This window comes from Stenella coeruleoalba (assembly GCF_951394435.1).
Source record: "Stenella coeruleoalba genome assembly, chromosome: X".
NCBI lineage: Eukaryota > Metazoa > Chordata > Mammalia > Artiodactyla > Delphinidae > Stenella > Stenella coeruleoalba.
In genome coordinates, this window is record NC_137152.1 from 39,633,567 (window position 1) to 39,649,982 (window position 16,416).

Consider the following 16,416-nt stretch of genomic DNA (forward strand, 5'->3'; position numbering starts at 1 on the left):
TAAGTAGCCATTTTGAACATCGGATGGCTGGATAATCTTGCTTCTTTACTGATAAAAATTACTGCTAGTGGCAGGGATCTCATTCTTCCTTGGAAGTACAGTTAGTGGGAGCATGATTATGTAATGGAAAGGGTACAGGGTAGGATGTGAGATGCCTGGATTTTAAGCTGGTTCTGCCATTAAATTGCTGTGTGATATTAAGCAGATCACTGCCCCTCTCTGTTAATGGAAAAGATTGAGCTACTTGATTTCTTAAGTTCCTCTACAGTTTGAAAATTCTGGGACTACTTCCTGGCAAGTGGCTAAACATAGTTATATGTGTTATAACTTAATGATAAGTTAATGATGGAGATGAACCATGTGAAAATAAAGCAATGGAGAAGAGTCCAGGGGTGTATTTCTCTCCTCCTCCTCCTCTCTCTCTCTCTCTCTCTCTCTCTCTCTCTCTCTCTCTGTGTGTGTGTGTGTGTGTGTGTGTCTGTGTCTGTGTGTGTGTGTGTGCAGCCAATGGACAGATGATAAATTCACTCTAAAGTATGTTAACTTGCCTGTGGGTAAAAAGGTGGAATGTCCAGTAAGCAGGTAGAAATAGGAAACCGCATATCAAGAGAGGAATGGTGATTGGTAATACACATTTGGATTATAGTTGAAGCCATTTGGAGTGGATAATCTCATGCAGGGATATCAGAATGATAAGAAAATGGAGATTTAGATGAAACCTTGGATTATGCTAATATTTAAAATATTATGCTAGTATTTAAAAGTCAAGAAGGATCACAAAGGATCTAAAAAGGAGCCAACAGGGGAGGTGGGCAAAAGATTCATCAGCAGAAACAGGGAGAGAGAAATTAAAAACAGCGTGTTTACTTCCACCTCATAAAAAAAAAAAATCCTCACAGGAGTCTTTTCTCATTAGAAATCTATTGACCAGTTTACCTTTATTGGTAGGAAGGAGATTGAAATAGCAGTCCTTCTTTGAACTTTTTTATTTTTTAACACAAATTTGAATACAATTTTCCTCATAGTAGTGCCTCTAGCTCCTTTCTGAATTAAGGACTCTTTTGAGAGTCTAGTGAAAGCTATGCACTCTCTCCCCTAGAAACTCCTAGAAAGCTATACATTATCACCCCATGTTGCATATAGTTTGGGCTGAGGCTTAAAGACCCTAGCTTCAGAATCCTTACTCTAGTAAAAGATCAGATTTTTTTACTGTGGCAAAAGTATATGACATGAAATCTACCCTCTGAACAAAATTTTAAGTGTAGAGTACAGTATCATTAACTACATGCACAATGTTGTACAGCAGATTTCTAGAACATTTTCATCTTGCTTGACTGAAACTCTGTACCCATTGAATAGCAACATCCATTCCTACCTCTCCTCAGCCCCTGGCAACCATCATTTCACTCTGATTCTATGAATCTGACTATTTTACATTTCTCATATAAGTGGAATCATGCAGTATTTGTCTTTTTGTGACTCGCCTATTTCACTTAGCAATGTTCTCAATGCCCATCTATGTTGTAGCATGACAGTATTTCCCTTTTTAGGGCTGAATAATATTCCATTTTATATATATATATATATATATATATATATATATATATACATATGCATATGTCTCACATCTTCTTTATCCATTCATCAGTCAATGGGCATTTAGGTGTTTCCACCTCTTGGCTCTTGCGAATAATGATGCAATAAACTTGGGAGTGCAAATATCTCTTCAAGATCCTGATTTAAATTCTTCTGGATAAATACCCAGTTGTGAGATTTCTAAATCATATGGTTGTTCTATTTTTAATTTTTTGAAGAACCTCTGTACTGTTTTCCATGCTGGCTGCACCGTTTTACATTGTCATCAATAATGCACAAGGATTCCAATTTTTCAACCCCCTTGCCAGCAATGGTTAATATGAATTTCTGTTTTTTTAAAATAATGGCCATCCCAAACAGGTATGATGTGATAGACATTGCATTTCCCTTATGATTAGTGAGTTGTGCATCTTTTCATATACCTGTTGGACATTTGTATGTATTCTTTGGAAAAAAGTCCATTCAAATCCTTTGCCCATTTTTTAATCAAGTTATTTGCTTTTTCTTTTTTTCTTTCTCTTTTTTGCTGTTGAGTTGTATGAGTTCCTTATAGATTTTAAATATTAACTCCTTATCAGATATATGGTTTGCAAATATTTTCTCCCATTCTATAGGTTGCCTTATCTACTGTTTGTTTTGTTAGGTTTTGTGTTTTCTGTGCAGAAGCTTTTAATTTTGATGTAGTCCCATATACTTATGCTTGTTTCCTATGCTTTTGGTGTCATATCCAAGAAATTGTTGCCGAGACCAACGTCACAAAGATTTCCCCCTATGTTTTCTTCTCTGAGTTTTACAATTTCCAGTCTTATATTTAAGTCTTTATTCCATTTTGAGTTAATTTTTGTGAATGGTAAGATAGGGGTCCAGTTTCATTCTTTTGCATGTGAATATCCATTCTTCTCAAGATCATTTGTTGAAGAAACTACCCTGTGCCCATTGGATGTTCTTGGCTCCCTTGTCAAACATTAGCTGAATGTCTGTGCGGGGGGTTATTTCTGGGCTGTCTATTCTGTTCCACTGGTTTATATGTCTGTTTTTTTATGCCAATATCCTGTTGTTTTTGATTACTATAGCTTTCTAATATATTTCAAAATCAGGGACTGTAACGTTTCTAGCTTTGTTCTTCTTTCCCAAGATCGCTGTAGCTATTTGGGGTCTTTTGTGGTTCCATACAAATTTTAGGATTTTTTTTCTATTTCTTTGAAAAATACCATGGGAATTTTGATTGGGATTGCACTTGATCTGTAGATCACTTTGTGTAGTATGGCCATAACAGTTCTTTTAAAGGGCTTACATATTTACTGAAACAATGTTTCAGCAGAAAATTTAGTATTCATTCAGTGGGCTTAATTTGCCCTACATTCAGAGGACAATTGCTAAATGCTAGGCACCATGCAACACATTTTTCATGTATTATTGGCAATGATTACAATGACCCTGCAAAGTAGGTATTAGTAACTGTTTTCCAAGTGAGGAAACTAAGTCAGGAAATGGTAAAACCAGGATTTCAAGTCAGGGAGGCTGCAGAAGCATCCTGCGATGACTTTATTAATCATGTCTCTGTCATATTCTCCTCTTTTGCAGAGGAGGGAAGAGTTTGGAATGCTCCATTCTGCTCTCTTCATGTTTCCATTTGGGAGTACTTCTGTTAGAATAACTCTCTTGGCCTCTTTCCCCACCTTTGGGTGAGTTGGCAATTCTGTCTAGCTAAGTGGGGAGGCTATTAAGAAGCCTATTATGGACATCTACATATTCTTTTTTCTCCAATCCAGATTTTAACAGTAATAAACAGATATTTTAAAACTCTGCCTCTCTGCTTTCCATGTCTCTCAACTGGTTCTGAACTTGTGTGTAGGTGAGAGTATTAATGTTCACCACTACCGCCCAAATATATCTACCCAACACATTTTGTGCAATTTGTGTGTCCTCTGTCCGCTTTCTATTCCATATTGTCTTCTTAATGTCTATATGGGCCTGTTTCTGAATGGAGCTCTGATTGCCTAGGTGCCTCTGTGTCTGTACATCTGTATAACAGGAAGTGTACGTGGGTGTTAGGCCCAAGCTCCATGCAGTCCTCAAGGGAGGTTGATCTGAGTATGTGTGGGAGAGAGAGGGAGACAGAATGAAGATGTGTTCCTTGAACTTAGCTTTGAGGGCCATCTTCCCACAGTGATCATACTGATTCTTGAAGCAGGCTCTACCTTCTCCCTTAGAAGCAGGCTCTACCTCAAAAGACTGCTTAGTTCCATTTCTTTCCCTTTCCTTCCATTCTGGGGTCACAGACTTCCTACTTCCTGTCTGTGTGCTAGCAGTCACTATTTCAGAAACCCTTTCTGTGCTGCCTCACAGATTGTTTGAAGATTATTTAGAGACTAGGGAAGTTCTCATTTGTCATAGGCAAATGATCCTATTAGAGAAATCTAACCTGTGTTTTGTGATTGTTATCTTGTGTACTATGGCACATACTTCTAAGATACTCAAGTCATCTTCTTAATTTCATCACTCCCTTGGGAAAAATAAGGTAAGAGTCAGAATTAGAGTCACCATTTTACAGGTGAACCCAAAGACAGAATAGATTCATTGCTTTACTAATCATCCCTCCGTGCTTTCTTGGAAAATCAAGTATTGATGGACCCAGAATATTCCTGAGCCAGTTGACTCATAGGCAAAGGGGGACCCAAAGCATTTTTTAATGAAACAGATTATGTCATAAATGATATCAAAAAGTGGGGTTTGTTTTTTGTTTTTGTTTTTTTTGCGGTACGCGGGCCTCTCACTGTTGTGGCCTCTCCCGTTGCGGAGCACAGGCTCCGGACGCGCAAGCTCAGCGGCCATGGCTCAGGGGCCCAGCCGCTCCGTGGCATGTGGGATCTTCCCGGACCGGGGCACGAACCCGTGTCCCCTGCATCGGCAGGCAGACTCTCAACCACTGCGCCACCAGGGAAGCCCAAGTGTTCATTTTTAATCTCATCAATTGGATCTATTGGACTATTCTACTTGGATTTCTAAGGCCCTTGTTTCTCCATTTATCCCCATCCTGCCCAACAATTACCCTGGCTCTTCTGAATGTTTCTCACAGAGGAGAGATCTGGGGCAATGATAATTATCAGTGGAGAGGGAAAAAAAGTCTAGTGTGGCAGGTATTTTTCATATACAGATTACAAGAAAATAATAGCAAGCTCCTCCCCCCCACCTAGTATACACCTAAAGGCGTGTGTGTTGTCGGGGGGAGGTGGGAGGTGAGGGTTGCAAAAAAGGACAAATCTAAGTAGACTAACCTACTAAAGAGTCTCATTCCTGGGGAATTTTGCCTGGGGCTAGGGAAAGACATTACAGATAGAGGCCTGTTTCTTTTGAATTAAAGCTAGTATAACATTAGCATACAAAATACTGTATCTGGGACAGTACTTTTGTTAAATAAATCATAAGTACATGCTGCTGAAGAAATATGGAGTTTCAGTTTCTCCTTAGGTAACTTTATAAAGAATCCTTCCTTCTATTGCCATTTGGGTCAACCCATGCTTTTATCCACTCAGAAAAACACCAATTGTCTCATGGAATCTCAGGATCTTGGTTTGGTATTATGTTTGAGACTATAGATTTAGAACTTCTTCCTTCCTTAGTAGACAAATCTAGACAGCTTTTGTGTGTGTGTGTGTGTGTGTGTGTGTGTGTGTGTGTGTGCAAGAGGCTGCCATCTGTTGTGGTTGGTGTTCTCCAGGAAGGCTTGTTGGAGCAGGAGTTGGTTTGTTTGTGTGCTAAGCTCACACTAATGTCAGCCCAACTGGAAACCTTCAATTTGCCCTTGGGGAAATAAGTCATCTGGTACAGGTTCAGCTGGGCTGTGATGAATGTTTACCATTGCTCTACAGGAGTTTCAGCCAGGGATTGACTCCATATCAAGGATGTGAAAATCAGATGAATTGCTGAGATCCAAAATGTGGGCTTGACGATGGCCTCTTATGGTACCCAGCTTGGACAGGGGCCACCCCTTTCTTTGAGCTGTGTGTTAGCCAGTCCATTCTACTTCTCAAATTCTGTTTTCTGCGGGTCATTCATCACTCCTTAGTCATTAATAAAATAAAATTTTGGTGCATATTAAACTCTTACCTCAATTACTTCAGCCATGGAAAGAAAAAAATCACACGTTCATATACACACAAAATCCCTTTTACTTTCAGAAAGTTTCCATCATTTTTCCCTGCAGAGAAGTGACAGAGAAGGTACACCAATGCACTGAGCATTTGAGCAAAATAAAGTCCCCACTATGGTTTTGATGAAGCTCTGGAGAAGTACACAGATGACAGTCAAAATATAGATATAGATATCCTTTTTCTCTTTGATAGTTTACTTTTACTCTAGGGTAAGTAGAAATGAATCCTATCTATGAAATACTGGCTAAAGAGGAAACCGTTTTGCTTTGGCTTGAATCTAGAATGACCTAGCCCAAAGAGGAAAGAATAAACTGTTGCCTTTGTCCAGGAGTGTCAGATGGACTTCAGAAAAATATGATTTCCTCCAAATATTTTCTTTGGGGAGGTGGTCCCAGGCATGTGTACGTGTGCCTAGATGTGTATACATCCACCCCTTCACCCATAGAGATACATGAACAAAGCCACACATAAGACCTCATGTTCAAATTTGGGAATGCCTGGCTCCTTTCTCTGAGAGTCTGGCAGCTCAGATTGCTAAAGAAAGAGGTTCCTAAATTCTGGAATAACTGTCAGGCACCTGACTATTACTTGATGTTTTAATATCTAGGGCACTTTCAGTGTTTTTTCTTTCAGTGTTTTTATTATTATTATTCATTTTATTTCTTTTTTCTTTCTTTCAGTGTTTTAATTTCAGATTAAACTTCAGAAATCTGGATATCATACTTAACTTCTCCCTTTTTCTTCCCAACTGCTGACATCCACTCAGCCACCAAGGTCTGTCATTTACAGTCCTAAAATAGTTCTCAAATCCATCCATTTCTCTCCCTGCCCACCACCACTTCATCATCATCTCACACCTAGACCATTGGAACAGATTCCTAACTGGGCTTCCTGATGGCACAAATCCATTCTCCACTTTGCAGCGCTTTGTAGCCAGGATGCTCTTTCTAAAACACAAACTGTATGTCACTCCTCTGTTCAATTTTTTTTTCAGTGGTTCCCCATTGTTTACTGAATGAAATCTAAGTCCCTTGACTAAGATCCTTATTTTGTGACTCCTGCTTACATAGTACTATTCCCCCTGCCACCCACAACCCTCTTCCAACCTCCCCCTACAACACACACTTGGATCTCCAGATGTACCAAATTAGGGGCAGTCACCCTAAGCACAATCTGTTCTCTTGTACCTCTAGGCCTTTTCACAAACTTTTCTTCCTGCCTAGAATACCCTCCACTTTATCCTTGTCCATCTGGCAAACCCCTACTCCTTCTTCAAGTCAGTTCAAAGATCACACTGGTAGAAGAAACCTTCCTTGATACCTGTAAGGTATTCTTTCTTGATATACCCACTGCCCCCTTTATATTACTCTACTGTGGCCCTGATCATATTTTATTGTAATTGTTTCCTCCCTTGGGCTGGATATTCTTTGAGGGCAGGAACCATGTCTGATTCTTCAATATGCTCCCCAAAGTCTAGCACAGGGCATGGACATGGTTGATGCTCAGTCATCACTGAACACGTGATGCTGAGCCTGGAAGACCAAAGGCATTTTTTGTCATATGGAAGGAACATTCTGGTTGATGTCTTGATATATCTCTTAATCACGGAGTGGAAGATAAAGATTGCCTCCCCTAGAGCAGCCAACAAATAGGACATCACAAAGAGGCTCCTCTAGTGATTCAGAATCCACAGTGGATCCTGAGATTGACCAAACTCCAAGCCTAGAGAGCTTTCTACTTTCATACTATTTGTTGGTACATGTTACTGGAGAAAAATTACAAAGAGAAGCAATGTAAAAATTTGGCTAGGCTGTAGAAAAGGCATATAAGAAATACAAGTTGCCATCTCCTTAACACGACATTCCAAATGCTCCAAAAATTGTCCCCTGCCTTGCTCTCTAGCTTTGTCTCTTCGTCCTCTGACTCTCACTTTACCCTCCGACCACACCAAACTGTTTACTCCCACCCCACCTCATGCTGTCTCTCTGCCTTGAATACATTTCCCTTTGCTTTAGGTAACTCCTACCAACATAAGATTTAGCTCAGGCCATACTTCTTCCAGGAAGCCTTCCCTAACTAACCAACACACCAGTGTATATGTGTGCATACGCTGGCCTGTGCACACACACACAGAGTCTAGCTAGACGTTTGTATAAATCACGACTCTTTTGCTTGAAAGTGACAGAAATACAGCACAAATAAGCTTTAGCCAAAAGAAAGGGGTTATTGATACTAATAGAAAAGCACAGAGGTAATTTTAGGCATAGCTAGATCCAGGTGCTCAAATGATGTTATCTGCAATTTGTTTCTATCTCTTGGCTCTGACCTCTTCTATGTTGATTCACTTCTCAAGCAGGCTCTCTCTGCATGGTGGCCAAGATAGCCACGAAGAGCTAGAGATTTGCATCTTACCACTCAGCAACCCCAGTAGAAACACAGACCCACTTTCTCAATAGTCCCAGCAAAAGCTTCTGAATTGAGTCTATCCCCAAACTAATAACAATGACCAGATGTATTAGTCAGGGCTCTCCAGAGAAACAGAACCAATTGTTTGTTCATTTGTTTGTTTACTATAGGAATCATGCAATTAGGGAGGCTGAGAAGTTCCCTGATCTGCCACCTGCAAGCTGGAGAACCAGGAAAGCTGGCAGTATGATTCAGTCTGACTTTGATGGTCTAAGAACCAGGAGTGCCAATATCCAAGGACAGGATACTCCAGATCAAGCAAACAGCAAATTTGCTCTTCCTCTGCCTTTTTGTTCCATTCAGGCCCTCAACAGATTGGTGAAGGTGATCTTTATTCAGTCTACTGATTCAAATGATAATGTCTTCCAGAGACACACTCACAGACATATCCAGAAATAATGTTTTAACAGCTATCTGGGCATCCCTCAGCCCAGTCAAACTGACATTTAAAATTAATCATCACACCAGAGTTGGGTGATATACCCATCTAAGTGAGATGAGATATGTTACCAGAAGAAGACATGTTGGACAGCAAAAGCACTATATGTTCACACTTAGTTTTCCTCTTCTGTCCTCCCATGTTCCTCTCCATTTCAATGCTTCTGATCAGATGGTATCATTTGTATTTGCATATATGTCTGTCTCCTGCACTAGACTGTGAGTTCCTATGTCTATTTATCTCTGTATCCCAGGAGACAGTATGGGGGCTTGCCTTCTAGTAGGTATTCTCAACCAGTGAAGGATGAATGACTTTGCTGTGCATTTTGAATGGATGATTAAATTACATGGAGCCATACTGAAGGCTAATCCAGGCACATAGTTTAATTTGCTAATTAGACAAATTAATAACATGACTATCTAATTAAATGCACAATTATTACTAGGTTGCATGGTAAGTAGATATAAATAATGAATGGTTCATTTAAAATTATGTAATAAATGCCTTCTCTGTGTCAGGCACTATGCTAGAGACTAAGATTAGCCTCTGCCTATTAATTAGCCCTTTACCATTAATGAGAGTCAGTAGTGTATAGTGATTGTAGGTGTGGGCTCTAGGGCCCTAGATTAAAATCTTAGCACTTGTATTTACTAGTTAAGTGACCTTCTGCCAGTTTACTTAACCACTGTGTCTAGTTTCTTCTTCTGTCAAGTGAGAATAGTACCTACCATACAGGGTTGTTGTGAGGATTAAATACAGAAGTGGTAAAGAACTGAGAATAGTACCTAGAACATTTTAAAGTCCTTAATAAGTGTTAACTCTTATGATTAGCTATTCACAGAAGCTCCTCTCTACTTAAATTTCACTTTAACCATTATACTTGGCCTGAGGCAAGGCCCTTGGGTTAAGGATTTAAAATTGAGTCTGAATACAACTTCTGGGTTTTCAAAAAAAGACAACAGAACAGAATGGAAGCTTGTTTTAGCCCTGGCAGAGTTGTATTTGGACATAAAACCTAGGACCTTGGCTCTCTTAGTGGGAAATTACCATTTCCTAATGAGCCACTAGTCCAAGCCTCATAGATACAGAGAAGGAAGAAGTGGTCTTTTCCCTTGGAGAAGAGGTGTTGTTCCACAAGAGCTAGGAGATGACTCAAATCCCTGCATTGCCACCTCATGTGGCTTCTAGGAGAATCAGAGTGCAAGCAAATAATTTGGGTGGCTAAACAGGATTTGCTAACAACATACACTAGTTCTAAGTGGGCTCTTTGATTTAATGAAGAGAGGATGCCATTTGGAGGCCAGCAAATCTGGGCCAGAATCCAAGCTCTCCTCTTTACTGGGTAATAATATGGGTAATCTTGGGTAATAATAATGATCACAGTTCAGACTTTTTGGGTGCTTACTATGTGCCAATCACCGTTCAAAGCACTTTGCATATATCGTTTACTTCAATCCTTGCAAACAAGGTAGGTTCTTCTATTATTATCTTCTTCTACAAGTAGAAGAAACTGAAGGGCAGAGAAGTTAAGTAATGTGTCTAAGATCACATAACTAGTAAATGGGGAAGCCAGGATTCCGACCTAGACACTCTTACTCTAGAAATCATGCTATTAACTACCTCTTCATGCTGGCTGCCAACTCAACCTCTCTGAGCCTCAGATTCCTCATCAGTAAAATCAGCTTAATTGTCCCCACCTCATAGGGTTGTTATGATGATTAGAGATAAGCTGGGGGAAGCATTTCATACAATACTGAACACAAGGAAGGAGCTCTGAATAAGAGTTGTTATCATTCTGTCTCTGCATTGTTCCTAGGGGCAGCTGGTCTGGACCTTCCTTCTTTGTTGCCAGCACTGCTTCTTGATTCTAACTAGTATGACTACAAATGAGTTTCCGTATGAGGGAGGCACTACCAGGTTAATTACACAATGGAGGGAACTTTGATGTCAATGATGATTTTTACTTCATCCTTAAACTGTGATTCTGCCTTCTTGTGTCCTGGTTACATGTGCCACTCACCAGGTCCCTCAACACTGGCTGATGTCCCTCCCACTCTCCATCTAACCTTCCCACTGGGGCTCCTGCCAGGTTGGCCATATTTCTACCTGTCATCTCATTATGGAAAAAATGGATCTGAAAATGACTGAAACACCAGCCTGCTAGCAGATCCTCATGGACACAAATACATCTGAAAGGGATATTAAATTGTGGCCAGTTGTTTCATTCCTCATTGGTAATTTTTATTTTCCTGTCACCTTCCCACTATTTTGAGTATATACGTAATCATTGAAACAATAAAGTTTAAGACTCAACTAAAAACATGGAAAGAAAAATAGCAACTAAAAAACTCCATCCACCAATGACAAGCTTGCACTCTCACAACTGCAATGCAAATAGGTCTGATCCTTTGGGAAAGCAATTTGGTAATTTGCATTAAGAGCCATAATTATGTTCTTGGCCTTTGACACTGCAATCCCCCTGGGGACTCTATCCTAAGGACAGACTTCAGCAGAAGGAAAACACAAGCCTATAGGCACAAAGATTGTCAATGCAGTATAATTTTTACTAATGAGAAACTGGAAATAATGTTAATGTTGAACAACTTGATGTATATTAGGACCTGTCAGTAAATGAAATAGGAAAGATAAAAGGTTCACTTTATAATATTAAATGAATAAAGCAAAATACAAAATAGTTACAACCAGGTCAAACTGTCTTTATATGGACACAACCTAGAAAGGACTATAGAAAATGAAAATTATTGCATTAGGACAGTGGGTCAAATGATAGTCTCTTCCTCTCCACTTCGATGTCTTTGATTATTGACTTTAGAAGTTTTAATGTGTGTTTGAGTAGGAGGTGAGGAGTGTGAAGGAGTTGGAGAAGGAATTTCAAACGCCAGCCCCCTTAACTCCATTTCCTAATCATCACCTTACAAGTAAAGCCAACTAAGAAAAAGACTTAATTTTGTCTTTCAATACAAAGATATACAGTAGCCATACTTACTCATCCTATCAGATATGCATACTCAGTCTGGCTCCCACTCCCCAGCCCTTCCTTTTCTTGTCCCATTGTGGCATGCAGCAGGGCACAGGAGCAAACACATTCATATTTCCATCCCCAAGCTGCCACTATCAGCTGTGTGGCCCTAAGTGTGTTACTTTAACTTGTCTTTGGCTTAGTTTGTTCATTTGAATAATGGGGCTAATAATGGTACTTACATTTTGGGATGGTGTGAGAATTAAATATGTTAACATATGCAAAGTGCTTAGCACTGTACCAGGTATCATGTAAATGCTAAATAAATCTTAGTTTCTGGCTACAAAATTGGAATAGTACTAGCACCTACCTCAGAAGGTTCATAGAGATGAAATGGGAGAATAAATTTCAAGCTCCTTGCCTAATAGGTGTTAAATGTATGGTAGCTGTCAGAAAAATTGCTGCACTGGGTAGTCTCATCTAGTAACAAAATTATTTAGATGATAAAGGGGTCATTTAATGCTCATGCTGATAACAAGTAGATTGGTGCCTGGAGAGACATACCTGTTAAAAATTCCTTCTAAGCAAACAGTATGGATCTGAAGGTCAAGGGGAACCTGAGATGGTGACTCAGCAGGGAAAACATGTGCAGAATAAAGACGAAGCTCTTTTCAAAACCGTGAAGAAACTAGAAAGTAAACAGGATGATTAATGCAGATTGTAGAAATTCATGGGGTAGTCCCCAAAGGAGTATGCTAAGAGGTCAGAGGCAAGTCAGCTAGAAAACCTTAAAAGCAAACTTAGCGGAGTTGAGTAGAAGTGGGAGGTGGGATCTGAGCCCAGAAAAGAAAGAGGCTGATAATAATAGCTAGTATCAAATCTATACTATGTGTCAGCATTGTGCTAAGCAATTCATATGCATTATATCATTTTGCCTTCCTTATCATGCTACGAGGTAAATTTTTATTATTACTCCCATATTATATTCTGGACCCAGCTATGCCTGACTACAAAACCTTAAAGTATACCAGGTCCCAAAAGAGTATCTTTTGAAAATAAGCTATTGAATAAGGTTTGGAGGATCCAAAACAGAATTCATCATCTTTTCCCAGGGAATCCATCCTTCATTCTGTACTTCCCATCAGAGCACCACCATCGACCCAAGCCAGAAACTTGGGAGACACCTTGATTTTTCATTTTTAATTGAATCAGCCACTAAGGCCTTCCTAAGTATTTTTGAAATCCATCATTTCCTCTCTGTCTCCTGCAATTCAAGCTCTCATCCTCTCCAACATGGGCTATTCTAGTAGTGTCCTATCTGGATTCTCTGCCTTTAGTTTTGACTTCCTTGTAATCTAGCTTACAAACTGCAGGCAACATGATCCCTTTTCTTCTACTTTCTTTTTTTTTCTACAAAATAATTTCACTAACATGCAAATCTGACCATATCATTTCTCTACCCAAGAACTTCCGGTTGTTCCATAATTGTCCTCTGAGTGATGTCTGTGACTTGACTCTCCATGTCTGCCTGACTTGTACCTACTTCTCTGGTTTCATCTCCTTTCACTCTCTATCCTCTGAACTTCAGTGTAGCTCCTTCTTATTCATCTCACTAGTCCATGGGCCTCATGACTTTTGCTGGTGTCATTTCTTCCACCAAGTTCACCCTTTTAAATTCCTTTCCTCTCAACCTTTAAGTCTCAGCCTAGGCATCAACACCTCCAGAAAGCCTCTCCTGACCCTTGACTGTGCTAATTGACTCTCCTCTACCCTTTGTCCCTCTCGCTCCATGTCTAGTCACTTACTATAGTATATTGAAATGATCTGTGTGGCTGTGGATCATGCCTTGTTCATCTTTATACCCCAAAAATCTAGCGAGTCCCTGGTCCATAGTTAGGTTTTGATCTGTGTCTTTGAGCTGTTGCAGGCACTTAGGTTCTGTATGCAAGTAATGCTTGAGGTATAGAGACCAAAGAGACTTAGAAATATCTACCATTTATGAAGTACCTTCTGTGTGTGATGAAGTACCTTCTGTGTGTGACGATCTCCAACTCTGTCTGGCACTCACTAGCCCTCTATCCTGTCTTATTTTTATTCATAGCTCTTATCACAATCTGTCATATTATATATTTTACTTAATTGTTTGTTAGACTTCCTTCACTATAATATAATCTCCATGAGGCCAGTAATGTTTGTCTTTGTTCATCGCTTTATCCTCAGTGCATATAGCAGTGTCTGGCATATAGTAGGTTCTCAGTAAATATCTTTGAATGAATGTGGAGGGTAGGCACTTTCAATGTATAATCTCATTTAGTAGCCACAACAACCCTGCAAGGTAAGTATTAATGTTTCTATTTTAAAGGTGAGGAAAATAAAGTTTCTCATTATCCCACACAGAGAATAACAGAGATTTTGAGAAATTGGTATGTTTACTGGGCCTATAGATTCAAAGATGATTGACTCAAAGATCAGGGCCACAAGGTCTGGGGATGCAACAAAAATACCAGCCCAATAAAATACCTATTAATAAGTGAACAAGCTGAACTTAATAGAAAGACTGTATACTCTCTTCCCAGAGAAAGACTGTATACTCCCACATTCTACAAATGAAGTCAGTTTTACAGCCTGAATAGCTAATATTATATCTTCTGTTCTAAAAGAATCTGAGGGCTTATGAGGACTTCCATAGGAAAATTAGGAGGCAAGGCCATTGAACCAAGGGTACATTTTGGCAGACAAGTCCCTAAGGATTTGCAGACAAAATTTAGTTTGTGGTACAGAGAATTAGGGTACTTGTTGTGTGGCCCCTGTAGTTCCAAACCACACCTACCACCATAAGGGTAGATGAGAACCAAGCTCTTTGCAAAAGGCCTTGCAAGGCTGTCTCTAGTCAGGGTCTGGGATGTTGCCGTTGTGCCTGGAAGTTGGCCAGATCTCAATACAGATGACATTAGCCCCAGAATGCTTGAATTCTATCTCAAGTTTTGGCCTCTGTAGTCCCTCATTTCAACTTTGGTTCCTTCCAGCCCATTGAAGACTTATTTTCAAATTTCCAGCCCATTTTTAGTCTAGATAAATTAGGAGGGGAGAAAAAACCCAGGCTTAGGATAGACAGGGCTGTTCCTATATTTTCTTGAAACTCTTTTTATTGCCCCAGAAGGGAAAAGTTTCCTAAAAGATGATCTAAAAAGTAAGTTTTTTTTTTCTGTGTGTTAGCTCTCCCCCAAAGAAAAATATCTGGCATTTGTATCATACTTTATAATTCAATAGACTGCTTTTCACTTATAATAGGGCAGTTTAATCATTACAGTCATTTTTTAATGGAGGAAAGGGTGGCTCAGCAAAGACATATAGCTAGTTCAAGCCCACACAGGTAGAAAAGGGTAGAATTTGCTTTGCTAGTCTTAAGTGATAGTGAATCCCAGCCTTTATATCTTACCTTTGATTAGATTTCTCCACTTGGATGTCCCACAGACCCTTCAAGCTTACTGTGGCGAAAAGTGAACTCATCGTCTTTGTCCCCTACCTCCCAAAACTTGCTCTCTTTCTCTCTTCTCTATCACAGAGGATGGAGCTGTTATCCATCCTGGTGTTCAATCAGGCACCTGGGAGTTAACCTTGACTTCTACTCCCATGGTGTCTCTTGAATGTTCCCTCCTCAATAACGCTGTCTCACTACACTACCCGAGATTCTCATCTCCTGTCATCTGAACTGATGCAATGACCTTTTCACTGGCTTTCTTACCTCCATTCTTACCCTGCTTCATTCTCCAAGCCAGAAGGACCTTTCTAAACCACAGATTAGATCAAGTTATTAAGACTCTTCAATAACTTTCCATTGTCTTTAGGCTAAATTATGAATTTCTTAGCTTGGCATCACATCCTTCCTCCTTTTTCCCCACCTTCCCTGACATGAACTCTGCAGTCTACTGACTGAAACTTTCTAGTTTCCTGAAAGGGATATAAACTGAACTCATATTTATTGGGCACCTATTATGTGCCAGGTTGTGGCCCAGACGTATCATCTCTTAAAATTTAATCATTGGCAACTATCCTTTGTGGTAGATAATGTCATTATCCCCGTGTGACAGATGAAGAAACTGAGAAAGAGAGGCTAACTAATTTACCCAAGGTCATGCAGTTAATAAGTGGCAGATTCGGGATTTGAGCCCAGGCACTTTGGTTCCAGAGTCTCTGTTCTTAACTACTACCCTACCTCTTTCATTCCTTTCTGTGTGCCAAGAATGTACTTCCCTCCTTCTCATTGTCCACAGGCTAAACCCTTTAAGGCTTAACTCAAGAATCTTCTCTGGGAAAAGTTCCCTGACCTCTCCACATTCCTATGCTAACTTTGATCCCCGCCCCCAGCTGAATAAGTGATCTCTCTTCTGGCTTCTCCTAGAACCTGTGCATTCCTCTAATTATAGTACTTGACACATACCTTATGTGTCTATTCATGAACTTCTTGAGGGCAAGAAGCTGACTTTAGTCACCTTTTATCCCAGCATATATATAACACAGTGCCTGGCACACAGTAAATGTTTTTTGAGTAATTATTCTTCTCCTGGAAGATTTCCCACAAATAACTTGGATGTGTTCATATTTGCCCAAACACGCAGATCCACAGGTGACATCCTTCACTATCCTGGAGCTCTGAGAGTCCCCACAAAACTAAGCAGGGAAGACTTCGAAAGAAGATGGAATGGATCATGAGCTGTAATGTTTTATTTTTTAATGTTTTATTTGGATATGTTTTCAAAGTTATAGAAAAGTTGTAAGAA